At 42.5% G+C, this 25,805-nt stretch overlaps 2 long non-coding RNA genes across 3 annotated transcripts in view; one reads left to right on the top strand and one right to left on the bottom strand.

Moving 5' to 3' along the window:
* LOC144698296 (uncharacterized) overlaps nt 1-25,805 on the top strand; it is an 869,665-nt gene that overhangs the window by 714,184 nt on the left and 129,676 nt on the right. The gene's annotated exons all lie outside the window — the stretch shown is intronic.
* Nucleotides 4,010-11,902, bottom strand: LOC144698299 (uncharacterized). Its single transcript, XR_013580494.1, has 2 exons — nt 11,615-11,902; nt 4,010-4,269 (listed from the first exon to the last, which is right to left on the bottom strand). It is a non-coding gene; the product is annotated as an uncharacterized LOC144698299 (long non-coding RNA).

Raw genomic sequence — 25,805 nt, 5'->3', positions numbered from 1 at the left:
ATGCTCCAATATCCAAAATGTGCAACACGCGTCTGTTCCTCAACCTTTAGAAATACTTGTGGTGCTTTCAAGCAGTTTACACAAAGCATCAGCGTTCATTCGGAGTTACTGTGATTTACTCTTTCACAATGAGGTATTTACCTAGAGGGCGGATTGAATAAATTGGAGGAAGTTACGCTCAACCTATATAGTGACCAACATTCACCAAAACTGATGTTTGAATGGTTTCACTTTGATAAATCAATTCTAGCCGGAAAATCACCTACAATTGAGAGTCTTCTAGCTTCTGACTATTTACTCGTCTTCTATGTTTCAACCCGATGATGCCCCTCAACAACATCATTCGAAATCGCAATTCTGTATCCCCCTTGTCCGCTGATGCCACCGAGCACTACCTCACTGCCCATTCTCTGTATTCTCCACTGCCTCTCACTTTTGCACTGCATGTCTAGACAATCAATATTAGGTGAGTACAGGTTGTCTCCTCGAGGATAACAAAGCTATCATCTTTGAATCCTGCCATACACTCCATTCCCACGCATCCGCTTCCAAACAAAAATCATCCAAAATTCTTGAGCCGGTGGCCCAATTCACGGCATGTCTCCATTTAACCATCACTCTTGTGCTGGCTTCAAGTCAAATAACTACACAAATTGAAAATTCTTATCCCTGTTTTTAAATGGATTCTCTCCTCGATCAACTGTTTCTTTTTATAGTATTCATTCGGGTAGTTTTCGTGTTGCTGGCAAGGCCATGTTTCGTCCCTAATTGTCCTAGAGAAGATGGCGGCGACCTTTTCTCTTGAACCGTTGCAATCCACGTGTCGTATGACGCGCACAATACTGTAAGGGATTACAGGATTTTGGCCCAGATATAATGATGGAATGGTGATTTAGTGGCAAGTAAAGATGGTGTGCAACTTGGAGGAGCGTTCTCAGATGGTGGTGTTCCCATGCATCTATTGTCCTTTTCTTTCTAGATTGTAGTGGTTCCGCGTTTAGAAAGTGCTGTCAAAGTAGCGTTAGGGAGTGGCTGGAGGGTTTCTTGTAGATGGGTCACACTGTTGCCACTGTGCGTCGGGAGTGAAGAGAAAAATGTTTAAAACGTTTAACATGTTACCGACCAAGCGGAAAACTTTATGTTGGCTATTGCCCCAGTCAGCCTGCCCTCCCGGATCTCCACTTGCCTACAATTCAGATCTCGTGTGCATGCTCAATTTTCTTTCTTTCGTCTTAATTATTTCATGGGATGTCGCTGGCAAGGCCAGCACTTGTTGCCGAATTGCCCATGAGCTAATGTTTTGTAAGCCATGCTGGAGGGCAGTTTAATGTCAACGGAACTGGTGTAGTCCTTGAGTCACATGTAGGCCGGACCATGTAAGGGTTTCAGTTTTCCTTCCGTCAGGCGCATTAGTGAAGCACATCTGGTTTACAGCAGTCGGTGGTAGTTTCGTGGTCACCATTACTAAGGTGATTTCTACTATTACTTACTCACTGACATCAACGTTATGCCACAAGCTCCCCATATCACTTATAGAATATGGGACGTCAGCTGCCCAAACACTAAGCTCTACAAATGCATCACTAAACCTGTGCACTACTTTAACCTATCTCTGCTACTTCAAGAAGCGCATTAAAGCAACGTTATTTTACAAAGATTTGGTTACTTGACCTGATTGGATCTTACTTGACTTGGCATCAGGTGCTGTCTGATTTTGCTCCTCTTAAGCACCTCGAGGCTTTTCCCCACGTTTATCGTGCTGCAAAACGGCAACTTGATGTTGTTGTGCAATGAACGATCGATATGTATAATTTCCAAAGATCGCATTCGGAGATAAGCATTGACTTTGAAATTATCCCCGTATATTTATTTTTAATTACAGCGGATATCATTAACATTTCCATGGCTTCTGAATCAGAAGGTTGTGGGTTAATCTCCTTTCCACAATTATGGCACTTGATCGTGGCTCATAATGCAGTCGAACAGTCTGATGGGTGCTGAAGTCTCAGTGCTGCTGTGTTCCATTTGAGAGACTTGTTTTTGACCCAATCCGACAGTTCAGACGCATGTTGAAGACTCCATGGAGAATTGCATGAGCAGTGATATCTTCCAGAGTCTGTTAACTCTATTGTGTCCAGAAGTAGCATTGTTTATACTGGCTTCCTATTTGCTCCTTTTGTTTTCTTTAGGGGTGTTTTTTTAGTTTAACTTGCTGCGGACTCAAACACTAAAGTAGTTAAATTATTGAAAAAGTATTATTATTTCCCTGTGAAGTATTTGGGAAATCCTGAATCAGTGAAAGGTGATCTACGAAGCAGGGTATGACTTTGTTGCCACCATCATCAACCTTGCTCAGCTCACATAATTTAACATAGAATCTTTCCGTACATCCAATGCAAAGCAGAGGCACCAAGAACTGATTTTTCAAAGAGAATCTCAGTCTGCAGTATATCAACTGGTCGCATTCTTGTCGCCAATAGTTGCGCTGTTTTTTCTTACCCCTTGCTTACGTGCATCAGGCCGCTACTCATTGCGCCCTGTTGAAAAACACACTAAAATTAAAGTTGCAGATCGGAGAGTTTGTAGGTAGGTCGCCTTACCAGGCAGCCCACAAACATCCTCACAATCTGAAAAAGACCCATTAAAGTTTCAATGGGCAAAACAAAAACATGTCAACCAGGGATAATTGCACAGTTCACCTTCTGGACAGTGCATTCTGGCATAACTTTCTGTTATACTTGGTTTGCTAGGTGAGAAACATAGCAGGAGTAAAATACTTCATCCATTGTTGCTCTGAAATATCAGCCATGTCATGGAAAAATGTATGCATCGTCAAGTCAGAGAATATATGTCCAGGTGACTGTCTTGATGTACCTGACATGACTGACTGACCCAGAGTTAAGCAAATGTTGCTGAGTTTCTGAACCTCCAGTAGTTAGAGCTGCTCTTTTATGTGTTATGGGATCTCCCCATGCTGGAAAACATCTCGCTGAGTGAAGGAAGCAGTCTTCTAAAGGGTCTGGCTGCTATCTATGTTGAAAGCTCATAGAGTGGCAGTTATCCAGGAAAAGAATGAGGCCATTCGGCCCATCTATCCGCAGTGTGTTTGGTGAAGCTGTGTATATTACAATTAATATCCCCTACTTGGCACACGTTCAAGTGCAATAGGTTAGTGAACAGAACCTATATCCGTGTCTTGCACAATGTCAGTCTTTGAATTATCTCGATACTATTCAATTACGTTGATCCGAGTCCGGTTGAACAGCTTAAACAGCTGGCCTCACTCTAGTACAGATGTTTCTGTAGATCGCCTGATCCTACAATGCATCATCAGCTCATATATATGAAGGGCACATGGCCTGGTATAATGCAAGATAGAGTAGGTATTGTAAGATCGGCACTCACTTTCGAATTGTAAAATTGGAAGGTCTTGATTAGCTGTCTAGAAAACGAGGCCTGTCGGTTCGTTCAACTCTCATAGAGGGGAAGCTAGCATTTCATGAGAACGGTGAATTTAATACAATATGACAATGTTTATTCTGTTGTGGTGCAGGTACTCAAAATTACGATGATTCTGCATTCACTTAAGCCACCTGCACTCAATACAAATCGAAATATCGGCCAAGACAAGCACCATGGGACAGCTTGCAGAATTAGAGAGTTGATAGTAGTGACACATTCAGGGGATTGAGGGAATTGTTAACGTCCTTTTTAATCCAGGCGCTCACAGTTCCACCCCACAGGGTAACCATCCCTGTGGCGTTACTATGACATAATGCTGGAGCTGCCATAGGGAAATATACGATACAATGTATTACAGAATTCACAGGACCTTAGTAACCGAGTAAACAGAGAATTGTAACCATAATGTATCGCGATAGTCGTAGCAAAATGACGATACGGCTATGCTGATGGCATCAATAACAACACAATCTGATGACATTGGGTAAAGACTAACGCCGCTGTTCAGATTATACTGTCAACATATATGCACGTTAACCGGTTTAAATACTGTGGAATCATTTGTTTGTACCGACGAGTGACCTTTGCTGTAAAATGTCAATAACTCCTGAGAGGCGAACATAAACTGCGCCGATCAGGCACAGCTGAATCTTGAGGTGAAATGTGACTCCGCCCCCATTTTCCTGATGATCTCTTAGGTTAGTTTAGCCTGTGAACTGCAAGTGATTCGAGCCTGAGTCCACCCTTCAGATAGGGGCCGAGTTCACCTTCTAAATAGATTTTTGATTATTTTGGTGTTATCGGCTGCTAAAAGAATAAAAATATACTTCAATCACATGTGATAGATCATTTTTCGTGGAAAAGTGCAAATGATGCACACTTTACCATTTAAAATAACTCCTCCGTCCTAGGGGCCCTGTATGACCTCGATTGTCAGCACCCAACCTGCATCCCCATGTTTTCGGAAAGTTACTTGAATCGACTTAAGGTCTTTTCATGTTCAGTTACTTTGACTTCCAATGCAGCATTCCCCTGCCAGCTGCCGCCTTTTTGTTATATCTAGTCTATATTCAACCTGATCTCATTTATAACACACTCCGTTAATTTATTCTAGAACGTCCCCAAATAATGGAAGGTCTGGACGACCAATTGGTGGAGGAAGACGGATTAGAAAATTTCGACGAGGATGTAGGCACTGCATCAACAGTAGTCGCTTTCGTCACTTTGTTCATTCTAAGCATGCTATACAGCTCGTACGTGACATTCCTTAAGGTAATGATGGCTCACAATAGTATCGGGAAAATGTGTAAGTTTATTCAGCAATTGAGTTTCTTCCCGAGATAAAGCAAAGATACAGATGAAGAACTAAACATTTCAATATTTGCGTATTTTCAACCTTTCCCACAGCGTCAGGTTTAGTTTCATTAGTCATTTCCATCTAATTAAGCGACATATTTTATAAGCCTCCCTAATACGAAGATTGGAGGAGAAGACTTAATGCACAGTAATATTATTGCCACGTTAAGGAGGAGAATATGTCAATAAACATAAAAAGATGCATTGTTTCTAGATTCTGGATCTTTAGTGATCTTTAATGATCCGAAACAGTTGGTGATATAATGGCAAATCCCGTGAAGCATTGGGCATGAGGTTTCTGAAGTCACGAGGGAAAGGGCAACGCACAAGCAAAGCGTTAGGATGTAAACCTGGATCACTGTAAGGAGATGAAGAAAGTATTGATTGCAGATTGATGGGAGGTGGATCAATGTGAATAGATGAGAAAATAATTTATTATGATTGCTGGGAGGTGGAATACAGTGCGAGTTGAGGAAAGCACTAGCTCACAAGTATGTGAGGTGAATCACTGTGAAATGATTAGGAAAGTGTAACCTATGAAATGATGGGAAATGGATCACTGTGGAGAAACGAGGAAAACAGTGACTATGGAAGGATAGGAGGTGATTTGGCCGTTGGAGAGGTGAAAACAAACATTGACTATGGAAGATTACCAAACAGGAACATTGTTGACAGGTGAGAAGGGAATTGACTACGGAAGGAATGGAGAAAATGTTAGCTTTTAAATCCATAAGCAAATGATACAAAACGAAGATCGGTGGGCACAAAAATCCACAATCATAGAAAAATAAACTATAGATGTGGGATTCAATTTTAACAAATGACAACAGTTAAGGTTAGAATTAAACCGAAGTGGAAAGATTCTGTCAAGAAGAAGATAAAGGGAAGTTTGACAGCTGGGTGCTCACCCTCCTCCGCCATTCATTCAGATTGTGGCTGATCTGTGCTTTAGCCAATTAAGCACACCTTGCCTTTATGTTTATTAATATGCCTAACTAACAAAGGTCTGTCAAACGCAGCTGTAAGCATTTAAATTGGCATCCAACCTCAGCATTCTTATTTTCATTTGGGCTGAGGGGAGAGTCTTAGATTGCGTCCAGCCAATGTGTAAAGAAGTGTTCCCTCGATTCGTCCCTGAAATACCTAACTCTACTTTTTAGGTTTTTTTCCGCGTTGTCGTACGGTAGATTTTTGTTTTTAAATTATTACTATATTAACAGCCATGTCAAGTAATTATTTAAGCTGTTCAATTAGATCACCCTGTAATCTTCAAAGCAACACAAGCCGAATGTGAAGATCATGCGGGCATATTTTTAACCGTTGTATGACCGGTGTCGTTCTGGTGAATCTCTGTTCCATCCCTGCACGCCCTTCCTGATATGGGCTTCCCAGAACTGAACATAGTAACGAGAGCCTAGTACAACTTAGACAAGACATCTCCCCCTTTGTATTCCACCTACCCCATGCCCAGGGGTAAAGCCAACTATCCATTTGCTGCTTTAACTATTTGTATTCCTTTCCCACTAAATATAAGGATTTCCGTAGTTGGAAAGCTAATTATACGAGATGTTCTACAGTTTCAAGCGTCTCATTGTTAGAAAATAACAATCATCTATCTTTCTTAATTTCAGACTAGATGACCTCACGTTCCCACAGGGAACTGTACCTATCATTGTGCAGTTCCTACCCCAATCCCCCATTGATTTAATTTTAGGAAGACCGTTTGCGACTTTCTACTCTTTGCTGTGCTGCTTAAATTATCATTGTCATCAAACTGAGGTGTACGGCTCTCTATTCCGTCTTCTCAAACCGTTTACAAGCATCGCAGAAAATGTACATCCCGATTCAGAGGCCCCCCTTCCAGAGACATTTATTCGACAATTCTAACACTGGAAGCTCTTTCCATTATTTACTAAAATCTACTCATAATCGTTTCTATTCCAATGTCCCAGGTTTTCCAGTGCCTCCACATAACTGAATGTTTTATTTCTGGTGCCATTCCAGTAATTCTCATTGCTGCTGTCGCTAAGCCTTTAAAGCCTGAAGGGTAGAGCTCAGAACTGGAGGCAATACTGATCTATGGTTCCTGGAATATTCCCCACCTCTGGCGCGAGGGGAGCTGGCGTGTAGGTCAATGACATAAGGTTATCCTTTTTTTTTGGACTGCGTGTGTCATTGATAAGCTTCCATTCCCCTGTGACTTAACCCATATCAAAGCAGAAGTGGAACGTTGTGTCCAGACTATCTGTAATTGTAATCTGTACTTCACTAATCCGTTTCGGATGCGTCCCATTCAGCTGGGTGAATTGTTCACTTTGCGCAATGGCAGAAAATTAACTTCTTCCCTTGCATCTGTGTTTCTCCTCTCGGTTTTTTCTTTCCAGTGCCACCTCCTGACTGTGACATTTGCAGCGTTATCTTCTTCCCTGAAGACGTATGAAAAGTATTAACCTCGCCCCTAAGTCGCTCCCTCTGCCTCCAGAACAGAGTTAACTTTCGCTTTCTATTCGACTGACCCTTACTTTGGCTACACGTTTTCTCTTTACATGTTTAGAACAGTGGTTTAGACTCACCTCTCTGTTACCGGATAGTCTATTGTCAAATGCTCTTTGCCACTTCTATTTAAGCTCTTAGCTCTCCCTTTGTGTGTTTTGTGTAACCAAACTATCACCACTCAGAGAGTCGCCTCTTGTTCATTTAGTGTTTTGCTTACATTCTTTCATTTCAATCCATCTGGAGCAAATCACCTTTCCATTCACCGTTGAATATTTTCACATATGATTAGTCCTTCTAGAATCCATATGTACTTTAAACATAATGATATTATCATTAGCTTCCCATAATATCTCCGTCTGCTACATGCTTCACTTAATTCCTTAGAGCTAGATCCTTCCACTGTTTCCTTCCTTGCTGGGGGGATAAAACACAGTGACCATGAGAACTATCTTATCCACATTGCAGGAGTTCCTCCATGTATTTTCGTTTGATACTGTTTCTTTCAGCCACGTATAAGAAATGTTGCCCCCTATCGCCACTATGCTGAATTTCTGTGATGTTCCTGTAGTTTTGCTCCTCCATTTCCTCCCCACGATGTTGTGGTCCATAGTATAAACCTAGCACTTATTAGTTTTTCTGCTATTCATCAGTTCTACTGAAACGAATTCCGTGTTTGAACTCTCAAGTAGACCAACACTTTCTCGTGCTTAAAAAATATATTTGATAAATGTGCCACCCTCCCTCCTTTTTTTTCCTTGCTCATCTTTCCTCAAAACATTGTCGACATGATTTCAAAATTGCGATGTCTTCCCTCATGTCACCTAGGTCTCCGTTATTGCGGTTACAACATGATGCTATGTGGCCTCTCGTGCCTGCAACTCAATGATGTTAATTAACATTTACCGGGAATTAACACACATGGACACAATGGGATCTTGATTGTTTTGCAATTCTCCCTGAATTAACCCTTCTAACACGGAGCTGTTCTTCAATCAAATCCAGTTTGTTTCTTTAAGATCTCTGCAACTTTTCTCTGCCCTCCAGTTCTTCATATGCTGGGTGGGGGGTGCGCCTTCTCTGCCATACTCATTTGAAGCCTCCGCCACGATTTGGTAAATATTCCTGCGACGGCATTGTTTCCAGTCCTCTTTGTGTTCAAGGCGTCCACCTTGTTCAGGTCCCTGCAAGCCCTCAAATGGCACCAGTGGCCCCGTATTTTGAAGCATCTTCTGAACAGTTTCGCCACTCCTGTATTAACCTGGTTTATGTTGCTGCTCTTGCACTAACTGTCCTGTAGCACTGAGAATAATCGAGAGATTGCCAACATGCAGGTTGTGCTCTAGGTGCTGAAACTATTTCGGTCGTACCTCAATCCTTTCCCTCCCTATATCATTGGTTGAACATGGGCCGTGACGTTTAGTCGTTTTCCTGCCCTTCTCAAAATCTTCTTCATCCACTCTGACGTTACTGACTTTGGCACAATTGAGGTAAAGCGAACCTCATGTTGGTGGTGGCAGAAGCGGCGGCCATTTCCGCGGACTATCGACTGCCCTAAGGAATTGCAATCCTTCTCTTTGTGATTCACCAAAGTGTTTCAATCTGGCCCATAGTGCCGTGGATGATTACTACACAGCTCTACTCAAAACCCTGCAAACCGATTTGAATATGTAACAATCCTGGAGGATTCCTGCACTGTGAGCATGTTCTTAAGTTATTGGATGGCCAGCCATTTACTAACCTCCTGAACATTGGATCGGCAGGATGACAACCTGCTGGGATCAATGCTCTTCAGGAGATTCTCAGGCCCGCAGTAACTCCAGCTGCTCCTAAATTAATATACACGAGTTGTTTGAGTTCCTTTGCACCTTACTCATTTTTATTATTTTATTCATGATGGATACTTGATGTTTATTTATGAATTTTGATCCGAGAGATTTTGGTGTCCTCTATCGTGGGACCGTAAACCGAAGTCCCGTTTGCTTCCTCAGACGGAAGCAAACGATCCTATGACATTATTTCAGAGAAGGGCAGGGAATTTCTCCCCAATGCTCTGGTAAACCCCTATCACTCAATCAACATCATGAAAAGGAGATTATCTGGTCATTATCACATTGAGCTTTCTGGCAGATTGGTGTGGGCAAATCGACTGCCACGTTTCCTGCATTACAAAACTGATTACAGCTCAGGAGGATTTCACTGGTCAGAAAGCGCGCTGGACGTTCTGAGGTGGTAATAGCGCCCCATAAATGCGATTCTTCCTTTTTATTAATATTTCTCTCTCTTATCTATAATAATTTTCCAACTGTCTATCTACTTATTTATCTGTCATTTCGAATAAAGACTTATTCCATAGATTGCACTTGGTCTTAGCCCCCTCTGTATAATCCAGTAGGAGAGAAACACATTGATACAGAGTTGAAGACAACAGGCATGTCTGAAATTTAACAATTTGCTAAACATCAAAATCTGAAAACTTACACCTTCAAGTGTGAACATTTTTTCTTTGTTTCTCTCTCACACTTGATATGTTTCACTCATCTCTCTAGTTTTCCATCTCTCTTTCCGACTAACCATCTCCCAGCCTGTCATCTATCTGTTTATATCTGTATGTACGTAATAATATTTCTCTCATGCACACACACACACACATACACACACACACTAGAAAATCTGTGGCATTGCACAGGGAGAATCGGGAGCAAGTACTGCTTTCACATGTACAAAACAAAGGATAATTAGAGCAAGTATATTATTCAGTTCACATTCCAAAGTCATTTTCTCAGTCCTTATTTCCCCCATGGCAATATAAATTCATTTACTGCACATTTGGAATGTAGATTGTGAACATTCGCTTATTAGGTAGTGAGTACAAACAAAAAATAAAAACAATCATTTTTTCAGCATGCCCGTCCTCTCTGACAATGCTGTCGATCGCAATCTATACTTCAACCAGCTGCACTTCTCTCCTCCCAAAACTGCAGTAGGTTTAACCATTTAGCTACAATATTGTCCATGTAACATCAACGTATTTTCTAAATGTTACGTCATGATCCATGATATTAAAATGGAAAATGCATACACTTATTCACCTTGTGAGATCGTACTGCAAAACAATTCACTGGAATTTGAAAGAACAGAGGAGAGCACATATACGATCACTGACAATACTAACCGAGAGTGTGCATTAGACTTTGAACAGAACATGGCATTACAATAGAAAGCAGTTTAATTTAACTTGCGGGTAAATGAATGACAATTTATGTGCACATAAAAATCATGTGAGGACCGGCTTTTTGCGTTTAGGGATCGCCAACGGTAATAATGTTGAAATGGGAAAGTTCGAAACAGATACACACGAATAAAAAAAATTGTTGTCCATGTCAATATTCCATTGAAAGCTAGTGGGTGATCAAAATACGAATGCGATGGCCTTTTTCTGCTCCAAACATATTGAGTAAGCAGCATTTTTTTTTAAAAAAAGTCCATTGTACAAATCTCATTTGGAATGAAATGTTCAGATCATAGGAACTGCAGATGGAGTACGTTAGGTGTGCTAGGGGTCAAGCAATGATTCACAAGTATCGTTACATTTGTTTCTGAAAATTGTATAATTATTGTTGGGTATTTAAAATCAGGTAACAAATAATTCACTTTTCATTTATAAGATCGAGAAGACACACGACAAGTGAGATTATCTGCACTTAGGGTTCTGAATGTTGATTGTGGGGGGTAATTACCGAAGCCCAGAAAGCTCCTTATCTTTCACGATAGTTACCCATAGCATACACTTGACTTTTCAGATGAATTGCACATCATCTTTCTCATTACGTTACTCACTGGGTTTTAATGCTATACTTTTTTTCACTGCAGGTGAAATAGCAGCTGCTTGACCAGAAGGAACTTCAGCTTTATATTCAAAGCTTGTTGGCGAAGATCTCTTGGGGCCGGATTGTCTCACTCTATCAGCGTTAGCAGCTGCTCCATTACACCACTTCAACTTGTGGTTGCTGCATAGTCTCAGCCAATCCATTGCAACACTGCTTAATATACTTCTATTAGCTCATAAATTAACGCTTTCTTTGTTAAGCAAGAGCGCTAAATAGAATTATGCATCATTACAACAACCCATTATGTTCGGCAAATCCCACAGAATCAATTCAAATAAATTGAGAAGAAAACATTTAATGCTGTTATGTGTTCGTACAACTTTTGAAATAGTAGGTTTGTTTCATGTCGCAGACATTTGTTAATTATTTCATGACAATTTGAACTGGAAAATTAAGAAGAAATACGCCCTTACCACGTCCGTGAGCTCGCAGACAACCCACCATGATTGTCGAACCTGCCCTTGTCCTAGAAAGATTTAAGGCTCGCCAGCTGTTACAGAAGGTCCAGGCATTCCCTATAGGAAATGAAAACACACATGTGAATAATACCAAAAATACATCGTGGAAACAAGATCTGCGGCAATAGTAAGCATTCATCTGTTCATCGCTTATATTGATAATCCCATTTTGTTAAGGAAAGACTTTCTCTACTGGCATTTGTTCCAGAACTGTTAATAGACCATAGCTGAATGTGGAAATGATTTAATTAGTGCTACGTAACTGAGCAAATTTTCAAAAAGTTTTGTGCGTATCTCACATACAGCCCCCAGAGGAGCACAGCATTGCATCTTCGCTTACCAGCATCATGCGAGTAACATAGACATTGATTTCTGGCACAGTCGCACGGGCATACATCCTTGTAGAGACCCAATGGAAACTAAAGGCGGGCCTGACTGCTTGTTAGCTACACAGATTCCTGAAACATATGTTTAAAAACAAAGCCCTTGTTTCGACACATGCTTGTGAATTACTCTGGAGGCTTGTTGCTCTGAAATCCCTGATGCCTCCAAATCAATTCCTCTGAAGATCTATTTCTGGCCAAATTTTTAACATGTTTGAAGAGAACCCGATAAGGGCACAAGAAGGGAGAACCCATATCACAGAATCACAAAATCATAATGGCACAGAAGGAGGCTATTCGGCCCATCGTGCCTGCACCTGCTTCCCAAATGTGCATAACGCCCTAGTGTCATTGCCCTGCCTTTTCCCCGTACCCCTGCACATTGTTTCTATTCAAACAAATATCCAATGCCCTCTTGAACCTCCATTGAACATGCCTCCTCCATACCTCCAGGCAGCGTCTTCCGGACCTGAACCACTGTTGTGTGAAAGTGTTTTCTCTCACGTCGCATTTGCTTCGTTTGTAAATCATTTTAAGTCGGTGTCCTCTCATTCTTTATCTTTTAACGACTGGCAACAAATTCTGCTTATCTAATCTATTGAGGTTCCTCGTGATATCGATCATCTCTATCAAATCCCCTCTTAGCCTTCATCTCTCCAAGGAGAACAGTCTCAACCTCTTCAATCTTTCCACATAGCTGAAGATTCTCATCCGTGGAAACATTCTGGTAAACCTCTTCTGCACTCACCCCATTGTGTTTACATCCTTCCTATAATGTTGCAGCCAGAACTATACACAATACTCCAGCTGAGGCCTAGCGAGTGTCGTACATAAAATCAGCGAACCACTGTGCTCTTGAACATTATGCCCCAATTAACAAAGCCCAGTATACGATCTGCTTTATTATCTGCTTTATCCACCTTTCCTGCCACATTCAATTGACACAATGCACATATACACTCCAGGTCTTTCTGCTCCTGCACCCTCTTTACAATTTTATCCCTTATTTTTGGCTGTCTGTACATGTTTATCCTATAAAATACAACACTTCACACTTCTTCGCATTGAACTTCATCTGCCACCTACCTCCCCAGTCCATCAACTTGGCGATGTCCTCTTGGAGTTATGCACTGTCCTCCTCGCTGTCTACAACACTCCCAAGCTGAGTATCATCCGCAAGCGTTCAAATTCTCCCCTGCAAACCAAGATCTAGATCATTAACATACATCAGGACAAGCAAGGGTCCCAATGCCGACCCCTGGAGAACTCCACTGCAAACCTCCCTCCAGCCAGTAAAATATCCATCGACCATTAGTCTCTGCCTCCTATTTTTTTCAGATAATTTTGCGTCGATGTTGTTACTGTTCCTTTTATTCCATGAGCAATAACTTTTCTCACATGTCTGTTGTTTGGCACTGTATCGAATGCCTTTTGAAAGTCCATGTACACCACTTTAACAGCATTACCTTCATTGACCTTTTCTGTTGCCTCTTCAAATAACTCCAGCAAGTTCGTTAAACACGATTTCCCCCCGCAAAATCCATGCTGGCTCTTACTTATCAACCATTATGTTTGCATGTGACTGCTAATTGTTTCCGTAATAATTTTTTTTCTAGAATCTTGCCCACCGCTGAAGTTAAGCTGACTGGTCTGTAATTACTGGGCTTACTCTTACAACCTTTCTTGAACAAGGGCATAATGCTTGCAATTCCCCAGCCCTTTCCAAAAAACTACCCTGCCCAAATCTAGAAGGGGAATTCTCCCCATTATACAATTTCAGATACAAACACAAATATATGATGTTCTCAACAATTAAGACGTAAATTGAGTGACAATTATAATATACACAGATAGGGTTTTTTTACATTCAGTTAGATCATGGCTGATGTGCACCTAAACTTCATTGTTCTGCATTGCCTCAAGATCTTTTGTTGCCTTTATCTGTAATGGCAAAATTTGCTGTGATTTGTCTAAATGAAATGTTAGAAACATTGGGAACTTATGCCCATTGGTAGTCATGTGGAGATTGCATGTTCTCAACAATACATTTAATATTCATCTTTGTTTTAAATGTTGCTTCAGTGTTATTATTTAGTCACTATTTTATACTCTGTACACGCAAATGTTTAGAATATAATAAAATAAGCTGTGTGATGCTGAAGCTCACCGTTTTTTTAAAACAAACTGTGTCCCGCCTTTATTTCTAATGTTTGTTTTGCTTCTACACTTTGTTCAAGTTTACGTTTGCTCCAATGATTACGTTAATGAAACTCACCCGTAAATATCATTAATTATAAAACATCAAAATGGAAATAACGAGAGATGCAATTCAATTGAACAATGAGCTTTTTAACCCCCATTTATTATTGCAGCTATTTAATTGACTAGAGCAACATAGGCTTGGGTGGATGAAGAGAACCTGGGAAATAATCCAGACCATTTATTAGGTCTAATTATTCAGCAGCATATCAGATATTTAAACACAGTCCACATATATTCTTAGGTATTGTGTATTCACTCTTAGCAGCTATGTTCTGATAATTAGTTTGTTGAATTAACAATCATCAATTTACTGAAGTGACGCTTATGATTCAATATAGTTAGTTAAATTAACTGTGTTCTGCGGGAACACGGCTTGAGATGAATAGGCCGCTATGCAACAGGGAACGAGAGCTTAGTCCTGAACTTGGAGCACCTGGAAATTATTGGTTCATTCATGGCAAGTTTGCACCTCTGGTTACGCCTGTTATTATTGACCATCCCTAATTACAATTGAAAGGTGGTGATGCGCCGCCTTAATGAAATGCTGCGGCCCACGTGGTTTATGTGTAAAAACATTTTGTCAGGAAGGCAGTTAGAGGGCTATGGACCAGCAGCATTGATGGAACGCCGACATATTTCCAAGTCAGGGTGGCGTTTGGTTTGGAGGGGAACTTGCAGTCGGTGATGTTCCATTTCATCTACAGCCTTTGTCCTTCAAGTTGGCAGAGGTCACGGGTTTGGATCGTGCTGTCGATGGAGGCTTGGTGAGTTGCTGAAGTTCATTTTGTGTGGTACATACTGCTGTCACTACCTGTCGCTGATGGAGGGAGTAAATGTTTAAGGCGGTGGATAAGGTGCCATGGATGTGGTACCATTTCCTGGGTGTTGCCGAGTTTCCTGAGTGCTGTTGGAACTGCAAACATCTGGGCAAGTGGACAATATTCCATCACACTCCTGACTTGTGCCTTGTAGATCGAGGACAGTTCGTGGGGGGTAATGAGGTGAGTTTCTCACTTCAGAGTTCCTAGCATGTGAACTGCTCTTTTCGCCAAATTATTCATCTGGATGGCACAGTTCAGTTTCTGTCCAATAGTAATCCCCACAATGTTGATATTGGGAGGATTCGGTGATAGTAATGTCATTGATTGTCAGACAGAAATGATTAGATTCTCTCATATTGGAGATGACCATTGCCTAATAATGGTATCAAACGAATGTTCGTTTCAATATATCAGCCCAAGTCTAGATATTGTCCTGTTCTTGCTGCCCAAGGTCAGGAGCTGCTTCAATATCTGTCGTGCGGATATTCGTGTTGAACCTTGTACAATCATCAGCTAACATCACCACTTCTGACCTTATGATGGAAGGAATGTCATTGCTGAAGCAGCGGAAGATTTTTGAGCCGAGAACACTACCCCAAGGAACTCCAGCAGGAATATCCTGGGACTAAGATGATTGACCTTCAAAAGTCACAATGATCTTCTTTTGTGCTAAGCATGACTCTCACCAGTTTCCCATTGACTCGAGTTATTTTAGGCCTCCTTGATGCCACACTCGGTCAAATGATGCCTTGATGCCAACAACAGTCATTCTCACCTCACCTCTTGAGTTCAATTCTGGTTCATATTTGGATCATGAATGTAATTGTGTTCAAAGCTGAGTAGCGATGATGCAACCCAAACTGAGCGTCAGTTAGCAGATAGCTGTTTATTAAGTACGTCTATATGACACTGTTGAAAACACCTCACATCACCTCGTTGATAACCAAGAGTAAACTGTTGGCGGGGTAATTGGCCGTGTTGGATTTGTTCCACCTTTTTGTGCACATGCTAAAATTGGGCAACGTTCTACTTTGCAGGGTATATACCACTGTTGCAAATACACTGGAACAGCATGGCTAGGGGTACAGCTAATTGCGGAGGACAAGGCTTCAGCACAATTGCTGGAATGTTGTCAGGGCACCAAATCTTTGCAGTTTCGAGCACCTTCAGCAGTTTCTTCATGAAGTGGGATGAATCGAATTGGCTGAAGACTGGCTCTTCTGATGCTGCTGACCTCAAGTGCAGGGCGAGGTCAACCATCCACTGGGCATTTCTGGCTGAAGGTTGTTGCAAATGATTCGGCTTTGTCTTTTGCACTGATGTTCTGGGCTCGCCCACTATTGGTGATGAGGATATTTATGGATTCTCATTGTCTTGTTAGTTGTTGACTTATCCAAGCCCTTTTATGACTGGATGTGGCAGGACTGCAGACCTGCAAAATGATACGTTGGTTGCAGGATCACTTAGCTTCTCTCTCGCATGCTGTTTCTGTTCTTAGGCAATCAAGTAGCTTGTGTTCTCACTTCGCCATGTTGACACCTCAATTTTTGGCCTGCCTGATTCTGCCCAAGCCATGCCCTCCTCCACTCTTCATTCAACCAGAGTGGATCCACTGATTTGATGGTAGTGGTGCAGTGGGCTATTTGCCGGGCCTCGAGGTTATTGATTACGGTTGAATAGAATTCCACTGCTGCTGATGGTCCACATTGCCTCATGAATGCCCAGTTTAAAATTGCAAGATGTGTTGTAAATCAATCCCAAATAGCACGGGGGTAGGTGCCATACAACAGGAATCTCTCTGGTAAGTGTTTTGCAAGATAGAATTTAGATTAGTAGTCACTCTCTAATATGAAACCTAGGCATGCTAGTTAAGAAGCCTAGTTAACAGAAACGCCTATGTTCCTTTCAGTTATCAGTCAGCCAGCTGAAAGTTGCTACCTGAATAGATGTTATTTACTATAGCAGAAAGCTGACTTAGCAGTTGCATCTTGGTTTGAACCATCTGCTCTCTCGAGAGAGAAGTATACAGAGTGAGATGACAAAGTGAGATGACAAGGCTTGCCTGCGACGAGGAACAAATGCCAATTTAGGAATTTTGTGTAAGTGGGAAATCGGTGCAATGGGAGAAGGAGGTGCCCTTTTTGTACCATTCTGGGGCCTTCAGTTGCTGGCAGGGTTTTTTTTTGCCAAAAAGCTATGAGGCATAACTCGCTATTAGTTTAGCTGTATCAATTAGTATCTTATTGATTTTTTAATTAAATAACTTTATTCAGACATGACAGCGATGCTGACGTGCCGTAACTCAAAAACATCAGAATCTGTGGAATGATTGCAATCCCAAAAAACTAAATCTGTGGCAAGTGACTTCGCCTATGATCTGTTGAGCAATGTTGTGGTTTCTGTGGTACACAGATACCTCAAACAAGAAGAGTGGAAACACAATTATGTGGGCTCTTTATTTCAAGGGGTGAAACCAGATGCACCAATCTCTGCAAGTCCGTGGACAGGTCCTGTCTCTCGAGCTGCTCATATCTTCAGCGTGATGATTAATTGAGCATATACATCAAAATCTCTCTCATGGTGTATAGTAGTTTTAGATACGCTCCTTTAAGGAATTCCACAACAAGCCAGAGTCCCAGACTTTGTGTAGCATCTGGGAGGTGGATCGCTATCGGGGCATTGTGTTCCAGGAGGCATTCTCAACCCTTTCGGTCAGGTAGAAAGTTAGAGTCTTTCAATTACCAGAGACAGAGGGTTATGACTGTGAGATAGGCAGGGATCAGGATTCTGTGGATAATGATGGGGGGTTTTGAGCCTTTGAATTTGCCCAAGAGACCGAAGTGCTTGGGAGCGATTTGAATGAGCAGAAAGACTGCAGTTTGTTGAATAAACTGAGGATGGCACCAGCGTGCAGGATAGCATTCAATGGATGTGGGGGTGGTAAGGGGCAGCGGAGTGGGGTAGTGGAAAGAAATGTCGTAGTGCCAGAGCAAAGTGCAGTCAGGGTGTAGACGCTGTTACTTGCAGCTGCGGCTTGGAGAACCGAACGTTGTGCTTAGTATTTGAGGGATTAACATGTGCCGTCGATGATGGGGAACTCGTGAATATACTGTATTTAGATTTGCAGAAGGCATTTGATAAAGTGCCAGATCAGGTGTTATTGCGTAAATTAAAAGCCCTCATGGTATAAGGGATAACATATTCGCATGGGTAGAAGATTGACTGGCTAACGGGAAGCAGAGAGGAGGCATAAATGGGCCTTTTCAGCTTGGCAGGATGTAACGAATGTTGTGCCACAGGGGTCAGTGCTGGGAGTTCAACTGTATACAATTTATATTAATTATTTTGATGAAGTTATGGGTGGGAATGTTTGCAAATTTTCTGATGCTGCAAAGATAGGTCAGAAACTCAGTTGTGAAGAGGACATAAGGAGGCTACAAAATTCAAATAGGTTATGCGAGTGGGAAAAGATCTGGCAAATGTAATATAATGTGGGAAAATGTGAAATTGTCCATTTTTTCAGAAAGAATAAAAGAGAAGCACATTATCTAAATGTTGAGAGATTGTGGAACTTTATGGTGCAGAGTGATCTGGGTGCCTTAGTGCATGAATCACAAAAGGCTAGTATGCAGCACATCAAGTAATTAGAAAAACTAATAGAATGTTATCATTAATTGGGAGGCAATTGATCACATAAGTGGGGAGGTTATGCTTCAGTTATACAGGACACTAGTGACACCACACCAGGACTGTTGTACACTGTGCTCATCACGTTTTTTTGAGGAAGGATGTAAATGTTATGGAAGCAGTTCAGAGAAGGCTTACCAGGCTAATACGTGGAATGGGCGGATTGTCTAATGAGGATATGTTGAAAAGGCTAGGCTTGTATCCGTTGAAGTTTAGAAGAGTAAGGGGTGACTTGGCTGAAACATAGAAGGTCCTGAGGGGTCTTGACAGTGTGGATGTGGAGTTGATGTGTCCTCTTGTAGGAGAATCTATAACTCAAGGTAACTGTTTAGAAATAAGGAGTCGCCCATTTCAAATGGAGATGACGCGATCATTAATTTCTCCCAGAGGGTCATGCATCTTTAGTACTCTCTTCTGGAAAAGGCGTTAGAAGCAGAGTATTTGAATATTTCAAAGGAAATGGTGGATAGATTATTGATAAGCACGGGGGTGTTACGCAATCTCGGGTAGGCGGGATGCAGTTTTGAGGTTACTATCAGATCAGTCATGGTCTTATTGTTCGGCGGAGCAATTTCAAGAGGCCGAATAACCTTCTCCCGCTCCTTGTCCTTATGTTGGTATAACTGCTCGTTTCCAGCGTGAAGGATACCGCCTCGCGGCTTCGGGCAAAGGTGAAGTGGTGGGAATGGGGGGTGGGGAAAGGGGGAGATCCAGTTACCGTGGTAGAATTAGGAACCAAATTCTTCTAAGGGAGCGGTTATAATCGAAATTAAAATGCAGAACATCAAAGCCAATCTGACCGACATGATATTAGAATAGGTTCAAACAGAATAGAGAATTCATCTCCTGGCTCAAAGTGTGGTGTGTGCATAAGAAGCACCCAATAAAGACAGGATTGTTCAATTGGCACAGGCTGTGCTGAAACAGGGCTGGGGGCAGTGTCATGGTGAACTGTATGACTAGGGTTTCTGGTAGATCATCAAATGTAGGGTGAGAGCAGGGTCTGTGTGAAGGGAGCTATAGAAATATGAAGATAAAACTCAAAGCAATGGAACAAACTAAAAACCAGCAGAGTGGATCAGGAAGGTGGGAAGAGTTGAACAGTAATCCTGCATCAGAAAGTGAAAAAATAACATTCAGGCAATAGTAGCCAACATGAAATTAAGAATTACCCGCATGGGCCCCAGCAATGCCTGTCTCTTTATGGGGTATGTGGAACATTCCTTGTTCCAGTCCTACTCCGTCCGCCTCCCACAACTCTTTCTCCGGCACATCGATGATTACTTCGTTGCTGCTTCATGCTCTCGTCGGGACCTGGAAAAATTTATTAATTTTGCTTCCAATCTCCACCCCTCCATCATTTTCACATGGTCCATCTCTGACACTTCCCTTCCTTGACTTCTCTGTCTCAATTTCTGATGATAGACCGTCCACCAATATCCATTACAAGCCTACCGACTCCCACAGCTACCTCGACTACAGCTCCTCACACCCCGCTTCTTGTAAGGACTCCATCCCATTCTCTCAGTTCCTTCGCCTCCGTCGCATCTGTTCTGATGACGCTACCTTCAAAAACAGTTCCTCTGACATGTCCTCCTTCTTCCTTAACCGAGGTTTTCCATCCACGGTCGTTGACAGGGCCCTCAACCGTGTCCGGCCCATATCCTGCGCATCCTCCCTCATGCCTTCTCCTCCTTCCCAGAGACATGATAGGGTCCCCCTTGTCCTCACTTATCATCCCACCAGCCTCCGCATTCTAAGGATCATCCTCCGCCATTTCCGCCAACTCCAGCATGATGCCACCACCAAACACATCTTCCCTTCACCCCCCCTGACGGCATTCCGTAGGGATCGTTCCCTCCGGGACACCCTGGTCCACTCCTCCATCACCCCCTACTCCCCAACCCCCACTTATGGCACCTCCCCATGCCCACGCAGAAGATGCAACACCTGCCCCTTCACTTCCTCTCTCCTCACCGTCCAAGGGCCCAAACATTCCTTTCAAGTGAAGCAGCATTTCACTTGCATTTCCCCTAACTTAGTCTACTGCATTCGTTGCTCCCAATGCGGTCTCCTCTACATTGGAGAGACCAAACGCAAACTGGGCGACCGTTTTGCGGAAGACCTGCGGTCTGTCCGCAAGAAAGACCCAAACCTCCCTGTCGCTTGCCATTTTAACACTCCACCCTGTTCTCTTGCCCACATGTCTGTCCTTGGCTTGCTGCATTGTTCCAGTGAAGCCTAACGCAAACTGGAGGAACACCACCTCATCTTCCGACTAGGCACTTTACAGCCTTCCGGGCTGAATATTGAATTCAACAACTTTAGATCTTAAACTCCCCCTCCCCCCATCCCCACCCCGTTTCTCCCCGTCCCCCCCTTTTTTTTCAATAATTTATATAGATTCTTCTTTCCCCACCTATTTCCATTATTTTTAAATCTAAAACTAAAACCTTGTTAGTCTGTCCACCCCACCCCCACTAGAGCTGTACTTTGAATATCCTGTCCTCCATTCTTAATTAGCACTTTTCTTAGACAAATATCACCACCTTCAACACCTCTTTGACCCTTTTGTCTGTGACATCTTTTGATTATCTGCTCCTATCACTGCATATCTCCACAATCACCACACCCTCAACGTCTCTCTCTCTCTCCCCCACACCCCCCCCCCCCCCACCCCCCCACCTTAAACCAGTTTTTATTTCTCCCTTCTCCTAACTATGCTTCAGTTCTGCCGAAGGGCCATGAAGGCTCGAAACGTTGACTGATTTCTTCTCCGCCGATGCTGCCAGACCTGCTGAGTTTTTCCAGGTAATTCTGTTTTTGTTTTGGATTTCCAGCATCCGCAGTAGCTTTTAGCTTTTTGTTTTTATCTCTGAAATTAAGTTATCCTTATCAGAATGCAAAAAAAACACCCACAATACGATAAGTCGATGAACTATTGTCACAAATCTAGATTAATGATTAACAGCTATCCTTCAATTCAGATTCATAGCTGCATGGTGACCAAGGTTGTGGAATAAATATTCCCGGCTACGCAATATTTCTAAAATGCAGAATGAATTGCCAAGGGGGACTGATAGTAAATGATGGCGTAAGGACCTTAGTGAGCAAGGGCCTTGGATCAGAAGATCATGCAGTGGAATCTGGTTAGGTGAATATTTTCGACAAGGAGAGTCAGTAAATACTGGTAGGAGGAGATTATACATCGACTAGGAGAACCTAACAGTTGCACAGAGCATTAAACAATAAATTATTGGAACGTGTCACAAAGGCAATTTAATAAAACTGAGGAACGTTAATCCTCATAAAACAGGGCATAAGAAAGTGACAATGGTCGTCAAGAAGATCAGTATTTCTTGGAACAATGCTTTGCGGAAAATGAGACAGAGTTAACAAGTAATCTCAATGTTAAAGATCCGCTGGGAGCTCGTGATGGTATTGCATTTAACTTCCACGTTCAGCATGAGAGTGACATATTCTACCAAACAGTAACATTCAATTTAAACAAAACCAATTCTTTAGGAATGAGGAGAGGGCTGAGTAAGTGTGGTTGGGGAAATAGAATGATAGCTATGGTAGTAAATAAACAGTGGGAACCATTTCAAGGAACAATTCAGATTTTTCGACAAAATTCATTCTATTGAAAAACCAAAAACTCAGCATGAAAAATCGCATCCGAGTATTACTCAGTAAGTTTAGATAGTATCAGATTAAAAAGAAAAACTTATAATGTTGCAAAGAGTAGGAGCAAGGCTGAGGATTGAGATTTTATTACAAAGCATGAAAGGGTCAGCCGAAAGTTGTTAAAAAGGGGGAAAAGCATTCAATTTCAGAGAAAACTAGGCAGGAGTATAGAAACAGATTGTAAAAACTTTCACAAGTTAAATAAAATGAAAGTAGCTGAAGTAAACACTTACTAATATCAGGGGAAATTGTTATGGGGAATGATGAAATAGCAGAGATATTGAAATGATAGGTTGTGTGCAGCTTCACAATGGAAATCAGAAGAAGCTCACCAGAAATATTGGTTAACATAAGTGCTTATAAGAGTGAATAAATTAAGGGAATTTATATCAACAGAAAAGTTACTGAAGAAAAGAAAACGGAAGTCAGACAAGTTCCCAGTGCCTGATGGCTTATAACCTGGGCGCCTAAAAGAGACAGTGGATACCCTGGCATTTAATTTTCATTCCCGGGATGTGGGTTTTGCTGGCTGGGCCAGCATATATTGCCCATTCCTAAATCCCCTTGAGCTGGTGAGCGGCTTTCTGGAACCTCTGTAGTCCATTGTGGTGTAGGTGCACCCACAGCTTATGTACTTGGAAGGTGCTGTCGAAGGAGCTTTGTTGCATTCCTGAAGTGCATCTAGTAGATGGTGCACACAGCTGCTATGTGCTGTAGGGGGTACATGTTCTTGGATGTGATGCCAATCAAGTGGGCGGCTTTACCTGAGTGGTCTCCAGCTTCTTGAGTGCTGTGGGAGCTGCACTCATGCAGGCAAGTGGAGAGTGTCCAATCACACTCCTGATTTGTGCTTTGTAGATTTGTGGTCAGAACCTGGGGAGTCAGGAGATGAGTTTCTCGTCCCAGGATTCCTAGCCTGCGGCTTGATCTTGTAGTAAAAGTATTTATATGCCTATTACAGTTCAATGTCTGGTCAATGTTAACCCCCAGGATGTTGATACCGGGGGGGATTCTGCGATGGTAATGCCATTACACTTCAAGAGGCGGCGGCTAGATTCTCCCTTGTTGCAGATGGACATAGCCTGTCATTTTACTGGCGTGGTTGTTACTTGCTACTTGTCAGTCCAAGCCAAGTTATTGTCCAGGTCTTGCTGCATTTGGACACGAACTGCTTCAGTATCAGAGGAGTCGCGGATTGTGTATTTACATTGTGGAGTCATCAGCAAACACCCCTACCTCTGACCTTATGATGAAAGGAAGGTCATTGATGAAGCAGCTGAAGATGGTTGGGCCGAGGATACCAACCTGAGGAACCCAGTGTTGTAGATGAACTGGAACAGCTTTGCTAGTGGCGTGGCAAGTTTTGGATTACGAGTCTTCAGTACAATTGACTGGATATTGTCAGGGACCATCGCCTTTGTGCAATCCAGAGCCTTCAGCCTTTTCTTAAGATCACGTGGGAGTGAATCGAATTGGCTGAATACTGGCATCTGTAATTCTGGGGACGTCCGGACGAGGCCAAGATGGCTCATCCACTGGGCACCTCTGGCTGAAGATTGTAGCAAATGCTTCAGCCTTATCTATTGCACTGATCTGCTGGGCTCCTCCATCATTGAAGATGGGAATGTTTGTGCGTCCTCCTCCTGCAGTGTATTATTTAATTGTCCACCACGATTCACGACTGGATGTGGCAGGACTGCAGTACTTAGATCTGATCCATTGGTTGCAGCATCGCTTAGCTCTGCCTATCACTTGCTGGTTATGCTATTTGGCACGCAAAGAGTCCTGTGCTATAGCTCCACCAGGTTGATACCTCTTTTTTAGGTGTACCTGGTTCTGCTACTGACATGCACTCCTGAATTCTTCATTGAACCAGGGTTGATCTCCTGGCTTGTTGGTAATGATAGAGTGGGTGATATAGGCTCGTGGACTCATAGAAGTCGACAGCACAGAAGGAGGCAATTTGGCCCATCGTATCTGCACCAGTCGGCAAAGATCTGACAACACTAATCCCATTTTCCAGCGCTTGGCCCATGGCCCCAGAGACCATGGCAACTCAAGTGAATATTTAAATACTTCTTAAATGTTATGCGATTTTCTGACTCAATCACCGCTTCCGGCTGTGAATTCCAGACTCCCACCACCCGCTTTGAGAAATAATTTCTCCTTAACGCTCGTCTCAGCCTTCTACCTCTTACATTAAATCTATGCCCCCTGGTTTTTGACCCCTCTACTGATGGAAAAAGTGCCATCCTATCCACCCTATCTATGCCCCTCATTCTTATATTCATCTATCAGGTCCCCTCTCAACCTTTGCTGCTCCGAGGAAAACAAACCCAGTCTATGCGATCTTTCCTCAAAGATCAGACCCTCCAGCCCAGTGGATCCTCTCTAGTGCAATCACATCTTTCCTATGATGTGACCAGAACTGCACGCAGTATTCCAGTTGTGGTCTAACCAGCGTCTTGTATAGTTCCAGAATAAAGTCCCTGCTCTCGTATTCTATGCTTCATCAAATGAAATCAGTATCCTATATGCCTTTATTATGCTGGGCCATGAGGTTACATATTGCACTCGAGTACAATTCTGCTGCTGCTAATGGGCCACAGCACCACATGGATACCCAGTCTTGACTTGCTAGATCTGTTCGAAATCTACCCCATTTAGGTAGTGCCACAAAACACGATGGGGGGAGTTAGGGGAGAATATAGGGGGACATTAAGAACTTATTGAAAGGGAATGGACTACTTTAAATACCCAAGCAGCCAGTACCTGCAAGTATAGTTAAAGGCCAGGCTGGACAGAGAGGAATCTGAACCTTGCACAATCTCAAAGCCTGTGACCATCAGCAAGGCCAGGCCGAACAGAGAGGAATGCAAATGTGATAGATTGGGTGTTGGAGGAGGATGACCGGAGCCTTAGGTTGAAAAACAACCAAGATTGGGTCTGTTTATAGCAGATAGGGAAAGAACAGGTGGTCCTAGTAGAGATGGGAGGGAAGGTCTCCGCCGGGGGTGAAAGTAGGGACAGATGATGCCTGTACTTTGGTACCTTTGTTACTAGAGAGATATCTGTTTATTGTGAACCTATATGTTGACGGGATTTGGATGTGGAAAATGTTCTTGTACGTGATCAATAATGTATAAACATGGTGAAAACTGGTAGTTTAGCAGAGTGCTATCTCAAACTGCATTGGGATGGTTCTCTCCTTTCAATTGCTCGAACAAAGGATCGTGACCTGTACCTGAGACTCCTGTTTGTCAAAGTGACCACAACAGTTTGGCATAGTCGGCAGGATACTTGGAT

This window comes from Cetorhinus maximus, chromosome 23, assembly GCF_964194155.1.
Source record: "Cetorhinus maximus chromosome 23, sCetMax3.hap1.1, whole genome shotgun sequence".
NCBI classification, from domain to species: Eukaryota; Metazoa; Chordata; class Chondrichthyes; order Lamniformes; family Cetorhinidae; genus Cetorhinus; species Cetorhinus maximus.
This window is presented reverse-complemented; position numbering and strand designations above follow the sequence as displayed.